Here is an 11,573-nt window from a genome sequence, read left to right on the forward strand (position 1 = left end):
TAAATCCAGTAACCAAGGGATGGGGGTAGGAGTAAACTTTCTTACTATTACATGTCATAACTGAGGGGGTTCAGGGAAGGCCACTTCAGAATGTGCCTCTTTGGCATGTGGATTATTTAGAGCTGAAAGACAATCTAGGCCCAGAAGACACAGGAAGAGCTTTTTACCTCCCCCTTGCCTTCCTAAAAGAATTTAGATAGGGGGCACTGTACCAGGAAGACAGCTCTGACCAAAAATAACTTTTTATATGGGAAAGATGTATCTGCATGGTGTGGCAAACCTTTGTTTACTAAAGATGTATTCTTCTCAGCTTCCTGTGAATTGCCTTCCTCCCCTTTGAGACCTCATTTCCCTCTCCCCTTCTGCTTAGCTCAGGATGGTATATAGGTTTCCCTCACTTACCAAAAATAAAACATTTCTATAACATCTTTTGTAAGCTGAAATGGCATAAAGCAAAAGAAGAAATTACCATTAATTTACATGGAAAAAATTTTGAGCATATCCAGAATATATTTTTGTATCGCCATAACTATGGATTTGGCAGCTTAGAGGTCCGAGTTTCCAAGAGAGATAAACTTCTACTAGAAAATACAGCCATGATTCTATTTAATTAAAATGCAAGATTACCCCCCAATCATTATGGATATGTCATGGCATTTTCCTAGCTGGGATGGTTAATCTCGACTATCAAGAAGAAATTGTGCTGCTTTTACACAGGTTTTGAAAGATGAAATTAATTTATGGCTTGACTAGAAGCATCGCATATTTATCTCTGGAGATACTGGATGTATACTTTTTAATTCCGGGACAAGATAAGGGCAGTAAGGTTTATGATGTGTCATTTAAAGTGTGAATTTTCCCTGGAGACCCCAAGGTCAGTTTGCAAAAGACCTCACTGATTAACAGACACTTATTAAAAGTAGAAATTTAAATGACCAAGAAATAAATACCAAGATTTTAAACCTCATTAGTAACAGGGAAATGCAAATTAAACCACAATGACACGTTTTGACATATTTAGCAATTTTCTACATGGAAACATTTTTCAATAAGCATGGTTAATCAGAAAATAGAGCAATGGAAGCTTCTATACTGTGAAGTCCAAAGTATAAATTGGTACACTCCACTTTGGACAGTATTTTGAACTTACCAAGTGAAGTTAAACATACCCCACGACCCAGTAATTCAACCTCGGGGATACATCCTAATGAAATTCATAATTCTGTCTGTGAGGATCTGGTTTTCCTAAAGTAGACTGCAGATGTCAACATAATGATCTAAAACCACGGATGACCAATGTAACAACTTACATTCCAGCGAACGAATGAATGAAGATCATCTGTATACGGCAATCCTCAAAACTGATCTCCCTCATCCTGGGGATAGTACATGTGAATGAAGTCAACAGTGGCTACCATGAACAGAAACGAAAACCAATTCAGGTGTACATTGCTTGCAACCATAGAACTCCCACTAGTAAGACAGGAGCTGTGAATCTGAGTGCCATTCCAAAGAGATATCTTACCTTTCTTCTTTTGGGATTGGGGGGTGGGGGGTGGGGTGGTGAGTGGGAACAATGGCAAAGATAAATGATCAAACACAATAGCAGTTGGGAGTTAGGAATCAGGTAGGGGCGCCTGGTGGCTCAGTCAATTAAGCAACGGACTCAATTTCAGCTCAAGTCATGATCTCACAGTTTGTGAGTTTGAGCCGCACATTAGGCTCTATGCTGATAGTCTGCATCCTGCTTGGGATTCCTCCTCTCTCTCTGCCCCTCCCTTGCTTGCATTCTCCCTATCTCTCAAAATAAATACATACATACATAAATAAATAGATAAATAAGTAAACAAACAAACTTTAAAAGAAGTTCAGAATCAACTAAATATTTAAGGATATCATATGTCAAGCTATGTAGTTTGTATTTTTCAATTCCAACAAATAATTGTTGAATAATAATATTTTTGTTGAATAATTGTTGAAATTGTTAAATAATTGTTGAAATAATAATCCCTACAAACCAATGGAACAAAACAAGAAATGAAGACAATTTGAAGTTTCTAATATTCCGGGGTCCAGGAAAGAGATTTGGGGGGGGGCTAAAACATGGAAAAACAAAAGATAGGTCATAAGAAAGCATTTTTAAACGTTAAAATCAATATTACTTCTTTTTTACTTGAATGTGTAGGATGTCATATCTGCAATATAATTCTAGTACTTCCAGAATGTAAATGTTTAATTTTGTCAATTTTTTCTTCCAAAATGAAAACTCAGCCCCGTCCTTCCTTTGGCTTACCTTTTTGTTCACTTAAAATTCCACTCTTTCATCTTCAATACCTGGCCTTTAAGTGGGTAATACGAATTAAAGTTTTATTTCGTAATGCCTCCTCCCACATTCCAAATCCCATCACTCAAATGTAAGTAATTCACTGGCTATCCATGCCTTGAGGGACAAAATGAATGGGGACTTATTTTGCATGAATTTGCTCACTAGTTAACAAGATAACAGATTCCTTGCCCTGGGATGCTTGAAGTACTTCAATACAATTGTGTAAACTTTCTTCTGGATTCCACGGAATACAATAAGCCAGTCCAGTCTATTAGCCTGCCAGGAAACTTTGGACAAAATCACTCTTACAGCAATGACTCCTCAGTTTCAATTGTTTGTCATGTTGAGGATATTTTCTACCATTTTCTTAGGAAGAACAGATTGAATGAAAAGTAAAAGAAAAATAGGAGGCAGAATTCAGACATCAGACTGGGAAAAAAGTAGCCTTTAGTGGGAGGTATAGTGGACAAGATCATTTTGATCTCTTTCTCTTCCTGGTAATTTGTCCTGCTGCCCAAGTTTGTGGTGTAATAAAGTGAGGCTAGAGCATTTCATGTATTTTGAAGCTGCTCAGCCTTACAAGTAAAATGAGACCCTACAGATAGGGTGGCAGTGGGAAAGAATTAGAAAATATCTTGCTTAGCAGTGCTTCCGCTTTAAACATTGGGGAAGATGGCTTTTTAAACAAATGGAGTAGTGGGGCACCTGGGTAGCTCAGTCAGGTGAGCGCCCAACTCTTGGTTTTGGCTCAGGTCATGATCTCACAGTTTTGTGAGTTCGAGCCCTGCATCTGGCTCTGTGTGGGCAGCGTGGAGCCTGCTGGGGATTCTCTCTCTCTGCCCCTCTCCTGCTCGCACTGTCTTTGTCTCTCTCAAAATAAATAAATAAACTTTCAAAAATGTTGTTATCTCATTTAACAAAGTAGAAGTTTCATTATGAGTTTAATTCCTAGTTATTGGTGGGGAACAGGATGGAGGGCAATTGCATATGTAACTAGAGTAGCTTCTAAAAATTATGCCTTTCATGGAGGAAATTTAAATGACACCTCTCATTGTACTTTTGCTACAGAGGCAGAATTCTTCCATTTTTGCCTCAAAAGCTTCAACTTATTCCAATGAGAGTTTGAAGGTTAGAGATTTAGCTCTTGGCTACCTGAGTTTAGGGACTTCCATGAACAATAGCACCTGCCTTAGCCATGGCCCATGGCATCTCTCAGGAACACACTGCTGCCAGACTCTCTCCTTTTGAGTCTGTCTGTTTGAAATCTCCATAGGTCATTTATACCTGTGCTGCAACTTCCCTTCAAACTGCCTTCTAAGAGTAAATGGCGCGACCAGAGTCATTTTAAAATAAAACCCAAGGGGAGCCTGGGTGTTTCAGTCAGTTAAGCATCCGACTCTTGGTTTCAGCCCAGGTCATGATTTCACAGTTCATGAGTTTGAGCCATCCGGCTCTGCTCTGACAGTGCAGAGCCTACTTGGGATTCTCTCTCCCCCCTCTCTGCCCCTACCCCATTCATGCTTGCTCTCCCTCCCTTTCTCTCTCTCTCTCTTTCTCTCAGAATAAATAAATAAACTTAAAAAAAAAAAAAGCCAGAGCAGGTACTGCACAGAAAGTACCTTACCTGCCTTGGTTTGCATTGGGCCAAAACCTCTGGACTGGGCAAAATGGCAATTGTTTTAAGCAAGTGCTTGAGAAGTCAGCGAGAGAACAGACATCCTGATCACAATAGTAACAGTTGTGGACTTTCTGAAGGTAAAACCAGCAGTCTGTCAATGTATAGCCCAGAGTAGTTTACCCTGTTAAAACACTCATGGCAACTTGTTTCCTTTTTCTTTACCTCGTGTAATTGCCCCTTTCTTTTCCTTATAAAAATTCCTTGCTTTTGCCCTATTAGTGAGACGCTATTTGGGTTTCTACCTGAATCTATTCTCCCTGAATTGCAAACCTTTGATCCCAAGTAATTGCTCATTTGCCTCTCATTATGGCTCTTTATTTTCAGGTTAACAGAAGGTAATGATCACATGAAGCCTAGAATCCTAGAATCTAGAAAGTCCCTAACGCTGAAAGCATAGATGTTCAATCCATCTGCACCCACCACGGCCTGTCTGAGCCAAAGAACTACCATTCTTCATTACTACTTTCCTCCTTTTTTTCTCCACAGATACTTACTGTTAGCTTAAATTACACCTCATTAGAATTAACCTCTTAAAAGACATTGGGTTTGAATACTTATCACAAAGACAGAGTTTCATAGAAATGTGTACATAGCAGTCTTGCTATACTGAAAATGGAGGATGTATTAGATTATAAGTCAAACTCAGACTAAACTCATACTAAAATTCTATGACTGAAGAAACAATAAGAGTAAGAGAGCTCCTAAGGTCTTCTAATAGAGTACCAAATAAGTATGAATATATTTCTCAAGATTTCCTAAGTGCCCATTTTATCTCCCTCACCAATTATGCAATGATGCATTCTAACTTTTTTTCTTGTTTTTTTTTAAGTTTATTAATATGTTTTGAGGGAGACAGAGACAACACAAGGCGTGGAGGGGGACAGAGAAAGAGAGAGAGAGACAATCCCAAGCAGGCTCTGCACTACTAGTGTGGAGCCTGATGTGGGGCTCGAACTCACAAAACCGTGAGATCATGACCAGAGCTGAAACCAAGAGTCAGTCATTTAACTGACTGAGCCACCCAGGTGCCCCACATTCTAACTCTTTATCTTCTTTTTATTTTCAAGCTTCTCTTACTTTATGATTGATTAAGTCTATACATATTTTGTGAACTTGAATTTATTCACCCATTCATTCATTTATTCATTCATTCGTTTGTTCATCCACCCCACAAATACATGTTGAGTACCTGCTGGATGCCAGATACTGTTACAGGAAGCAAGATATATTACTGAATAAAACAGTCTTCCCCATGTACACTGTTTACTACAGGCTTACTTCTTTCTTATGGTAAGGCTTTGAGCTCAGGGACTTTTCATTTTTCTCTAATAGCCAAGACCTTTCCTTCTTCAATTTGGATAAATTTTTACTCTACTCATTGCCTGAGTTTTTTATTAGTAAAGACTGGACATAACATAGATAACTATTAACTGAAGACTATTTAAAAAGATTTCACACATAAATAAAGTTCAAAAGTATAAAGCAGTAAAAAAAATAAAGAAATAAGTATAGATTATTTTTGAAAGGACAAAATTAAAGCTGATACTAGATTGACATCTGGAGAGAGAAAATGAAGAATAAAGCTTTCGAAATTAGAAGGAAACTTTTTTTCTACATAGTTCTCCAAACTGGGTGTTGCTCAATGCCAAAATAATAAATGTTTTAAATTTTGCAAACCAAGAGGCAAAACTAAGGATATTATATAATTATACAAAAAAGAAAACAAATTTCTATATTTTTATTGACAAAAATTAAAAACATAATAATAATTATTTAGTACCTTTTGTTGGTCACACAGGTCTACTAGTAAGAAGAGAATCCTTTTTTGTCTGTGATAACATTTCACTTAAGTATAAGTGGGATTCAAAGTTACTGTTCCCTACCATCAGAATTGATTGCAAATGTTCATATGTTAATACTGATCTATAAAATAATCATAGGGCGAAAAAAAGAGAGGGGAAAACCAAGAAACAGACTCTTAACTATGGAGAACAAATTGATGGTTACCAGAAGGAAGGTTGGTAGGAAGATGGGTTAAACACGTGATGGAGATTAATGATTATGTAAGTATTGAATCACTAAATTGTATACCTGAAACTAATACTACACTGTATGTTAACTAACTGGAATTTAAATAAAAACTTTAAAAAATTCCTTTTCATGAAGATAAGAACTCTCAAATACTGATATTAATTCTTCAGCATACAATTTTAATTGAGCACATTCATCTCTTAGAAGGCACTTGTAGAATCCTATCAGACTTTCATCTTGACATTTGCCTTTTGCATTTTATTATATTGGAGATGATGGGTTCCGGACAGGGGACCCCAGGAGTGCCTCTTTCACAGGCCTGTTATGGTCCTGAAGACAATCAAGACCTAACAGACTTAAGAAGAGCTTTTGGCCTCCCCTTAACTGCCTAAAAGAGTTTAGATAGGGGACCAGCACCAGAAAGAGAGCTATTGCCAAAGACAACTTTTTTTTACACAGGGAAGATTTTGCATGGCATGGCAAACTTTTGTTTACCAAACATTGACTCTTCTCATCTCCTGTGAATTGTCTTCATCTCCTTTGAAGTCCCAAACCCATACCTGCTTCTTCTTACCTCGGGACTGCATGTAAGCTTCAATTGCTTATCAGTAGGTCTCATATATATGGAACCCCCCATACTTAGGAAATTAAATTTATTTTTCTCCTCTTAATCTGTTCCATGTTAATTTAATTATTAGACCAATCAAAGAACAAAGAGGGGTTAAGGGAAAATTTTTCCTGCCCTAGAGAGATCAATCATTTCCAAATGAAGGTCAGATGTTATATTTCTTTATACTTAACTCCTTGCCCCATTTTCATAAAAAGTTTTCATATTCTCAGAAATCAGCAAATCCCTGCACTCTACATATATTGCAAAACTTTTTTTAGGTACAGCTGTTTTTAAAGTCCGTCTGTTCCTCATCTCATTTCTACTTGTAGGTGGAGGAAGGTAGTGAGGAGTTTGGGGTTCTATAATGGAAGAGAAAATATATGTGGGAGGGGAAATTACTGATTATGGCAGCACTTTATATCTCTCAATTGAAATATTAAGAATACATATTGTTCATAGTAGAATAATTATAACCATATATAAAAAGTGCTATGCCGGGGCGCCTGGTTGGCTCAGTCAGTTAAGCGGCCAACTTCAGCTCAGGTCATGATCTCGCGGTCTGTGAGTTCTAGCCCCGCGTCGGGCTCTGTGCTGACAGCTCAGAGCCTGGAGCCTGTTTCAGATTCTGTGTCTCCCTCTCTCTGACCCTCCCCCGTCCATGCTCTGTCTCTCTCTGTCTCAAAAATAAATAAACATTAAAAAAAAATTTAAAAACAAGTGCTATGCCTTGTCACTCCTACCTAACACAGTGATATTAGTCACTACCCATTTTAAGTATGGGTGAGGATGTTAATTCTGTCATACCATGATTAAAGTACATACATTTCCCAAACTTTGTCATGTGTATTCATGTTCTTCAGGGTCACAAAGTGTGATTTTGCTGTGACAAGATTTAGGATTTTAGTTCCCTATTATAACTCATTTCCCCTGCGTAGAGATTGAATTTTGAAAATAAGTGACATTTTGTTACACCTAAGACTAACCAGCCACCTCTCTACATATCAAGCTATCTTTACCCAGTGATGCTAGCATTCATGCATTATGGCTTTTACACAAAGTCAGTGTTCTGAAACCTAGAACTCATTGACTTTCACTGAATTGAAGATTACACAATCTCCAGGAATTCCATAGAGTCCTATAACCTGGATTCCTGTGTGGAAATGGTGTAATCAGGGGGAGTTGAGGTCCTTAGAGTTAAAACTCAGAGTCTGAAATACAGAAATGTTATTGGCCCTAAAGATTTTCCTTTGAAGAACAAGAATAGAGGCCTTGGCCCTGTGGAGGATAAAAACAGATGCATGTGGCCATCATACATAGGTTGGGGAATTAGAGTTCTTTCTGGAGAGAGAAGCTGGGAACTGGTAAGTAATTTCCTGGGTAGACTGAGAAAACAAGGGAGAAAACTGTTGGAAACATAGCAGGGCCTTAAAAAAAGGAAACAGGTGGCTATTTGATTAGTTTCTCCATGAATCATTCTAAGATAAAATCCCCTACTCTACTTCTACCTTGAGTTTTATACTGTTGGTAGCTGATGGGAGAAATAGAACACTTCTGAGGTTATAACAGAAAAATATATGGCCAGTATCTTTGGTACTTTACTCAAGATTCTAGGAGGCAGTGTAGCCTGAGACACAAAAATCAGTGTGACTAATTGAGGTGGCATGAGGAAGACAGAGGAAGGAGAAAACTGATGAGCAATTTCTGGAAGGCATATTCATCAGTGTCATTGGATTCCTAGGCCAGTATTCTTTCTTTACACTAGTGGTGCACAAATAAATATATGATATCTATGAAACAAATTTTCCAGTTGGAGATGCTTTCTTCAATGTCATACATTGTTACACCATCGAAAGAAAGAAAGAAAAGAAAGAAAGAAAGAAAGAAAGAAAGAAAGAAAGAAAGAAAGAAATATAAATGCAGACAGAGAAGGACTGGGGACTGAAAACAAGAGTGTTAAAATTTTCAATTCATTCAAAGGTATAGTGAGCAACATGTTGCTACACTCAGTAATAAGTCTTAGGCAGATCTAAAGCGCTCAATCACATTTAGGTTTTTTAACAAGACTGAGAGCCCAACATGAAGCTGAAGAGAAAGGTAAGGAAACAAATAACATCCTGAAGGAGCAATGTGGCTGTAGTGATTTGAGAGCACCTGATGTGGTGCCAGTAAATTTGTTCTGATGGGTTAGTTCCATGTATTAGCCATGTAAAAACATTAATAAGTCTCCTTAATTAATGAGTTCAGTTTCATTATTCACTACTGATAAAACTATCTATGTTATAGGGAGAATAACCAAGAATATATGGTGCCTGGGTGGCCTAGTCAGTTGGGCATCCGACTCTTGATTTTGGCTCAGGTCATGATCCCAAGGCCATGGAATTGAGCCCTGTGTCAGGCTCTGTGCTGAGCATGGAACCTGCTTGAGATTCGCTCCTTCTCTCTCTCTCTCTCTCTCTCTCTCTCTCTCTCACCCTCTGCCCCTCTTCCCTGCTTGCACTCTCTCTCTCTAAAATAATAATAATAAAAGAATATTACTGTGCTTTGATATCTCCTATTTCATAACCTGAAGAATAGTTAGTACCCATGATGATAAACAGATTTCCTTACCCATATCCATACACAGAAATACAAAAATCCTTATAACTCACTTGGAAGTTCACTAATAAAAAGACTTCCAACCATCCTAATGTTCACTATTTGATACATTCTCATTGGTCTAAGAATGTGATAATGCTTAATTAGGAACAGAATACGAGAGCTTAAGAGATTTAGTATAGAAAAAATTTTTATCTATTATCCATCTATCTATCTATCAATCAATCAATCAATCATCTATTTATCTATCTACCTATCAGTAGATAGATTATCTTCAGGGTAAAGAGCCAAGAATCCTAGATTCAAGATTTATAGTCAATGATACTACACTAATATCAGTTACTCATCTACAATACCATAATAATTACCCTTATTTAATATAATAAATATCTCTCATGAGGTAATTAAGATAATTGAGATGATTTAAGCAAAAAATTTTATAATACTAATTAATGCATTGTAAGCAATCAATACACATTTGCCTAAACTGTTCCTTTTCAGAGAGACATCAAAGTTAACGTCAAAGCTGAAGAATGTAACATACCCTTTACTGGTCGCCATGGATGATTACAACTGTACTACACTGACACTAGCATTATTCCTATTGAATGGATTGCCTGGCCTATAAAGTGCACATGTGCCTTGTTACTGCACTGGGGAATTATGGGCTCCTCTATCTCATTCATCTGGAGGAGTCCCTACACTGGGCCATGTATTTCTTGGCCTTATTCTTCTTCATTGACATTGTTCAGTGTACTAGTTCTGTACCCAAAATGCTATGTATCTTCTGGTTTGATCTAAAAGATATTAGCTTCAATGCTCACCTGACCCAGATGTGCTTTCTCCATACCTTCACAGAGATGGAATCTGGGGTGCTCATATTCATGGCCCTGAACCACTATGTGGTCATCTGTTATCCTCTGTGCTATGCCACTATCATCACCAATTCTATGATTGCCAAGGCTGGGTTTCCCACCTTTTTTTTGAGGTGTGATACTCATCATTCCCTTTACGTTACTCACCAAATGCCTATTATATTGTAAGGGCAGTATAATTTCCTATACCTACTTTGACCACATGACTATGGCCAAGTTGTCCTGTGGCAATATCAAGGTCAATGCAATCTATGGTCTGATGGTTGCCCTTCTGATTGGGGGCTTCAACATCCTGTGCATCACAGTCTCCTAGACAATGATCCTCCAGGCAGTGGTCAGTTTCTTCTTAGCAAAGTCTGAAGGCCTTCAGCACCTGAACTGTCCACATCTGTCCACATAGGACATCACCTATGTCTGACCCTTCTTCACCTTTTTCACCCACTGTTCTTGCAGTTATACAATCCCCCACAGCATTCACATTTATAGGCTAACTCATGCCTGCTCCTGCTGCCCACCCTGAATCCTATTATCTAGGGGATAAAGACTAAAAAAATACAAGAAGCTGGAAGATGGCGGCGTAGGAGGACGCTGGGCTCACCATGTGCTGCAGGTCACTTAGATACCACCCACACCTGCCTAAATAACCCAGAAAACCACCAGAAGACTAGCAGAACGGATTCTCTGGAGCCAAGAGTAGACAAGAGGTCCACAGAAAAGGGTAGGAAGGGTGGAGGGGCAGTGCATGCTACATGGACTGGCAGGAGGGACCTGGGGCAGAGGGGCAGCCCGCTGGCAAAGTGGAGCCCCCGAGTCTGGCTTGCAAAAATAGAGGGGCCGGACGGAGTGTGTTCTGACAGCAAGCAGGACTTAACACCTGGAAGGTTATAAGTCAACAGATCTGCTCAGAGAGCAGGAGGGCTGGAGGACAATGGGAGGGAGAGTTTTTGAGCCCCAGACCACAGAGCTCAGCTTGGCAGGGAACAAAGGTGCTCGCCAGCACCATCTCCCTTGCACATCCCCCAGCTGAAACCACAAAGGGAACCAGTTCCTGTCAGGGAAGTTGCTTGCACTGTGCAAACACCAAACGCTGTGCTTCTGCGGATCCATCCCTCCGGTGGGTCTGATTCCCTCCAGGTGCTGCAGGGCCCCACCTGAAGCAGATCTCTGAAAGAAAAGTGAGCTGAACCTACCCCTCCCACCCCTGTGCACCTTGCCGATCCACCCCAGCTAATACGCCAGATCCCCAGCACTACAAGCCTGGAAGTGTGCGAGTAGTCCAGATGGGCCACCCCACCCCACAGTGAATCCCACCCCTAGGAGAGGGGAAGAGAAGATACACACTAGTCTGACTGAGGCCCCAGCGGTGGGCTGGGGGCAGACATCAGGTCTGACTGCGGCCCCGCCCACTAATGCAAGGTATTCAAGACAGCACAGGGGAAGTGCCCCGCAGTCCCGCAC

The 11,573-nt window shown here is 39.5% G+C and overlaps 1 pseudogene; it reads left to right on the forward strand.

Moving 5' to 3' along the window:
- The first annotated feature begins 9,799 nt into the window (after positions 1-9,799).
- Positions 9,800-10,673, forward strand: LOC102950677 (annotated as a pseudogene).
- Positions 10,674-11,573: the final 900 nt, after the last annotated feature.

This window comes from Panthera tigris, chromosome D1 (genome assembly GCF_018350195.1).
Source record: "Panthera tigris isolate Pti1 chromosome D1, P.tigris_Pti1_mat1.1, whole genome shotgun sequence".
NCBI classification, from domain to species: Eukaryota; Metazoa; Chordata; class Mammalia; order Carnivora; family Felidae; genus Panthera; species Panthera tigris.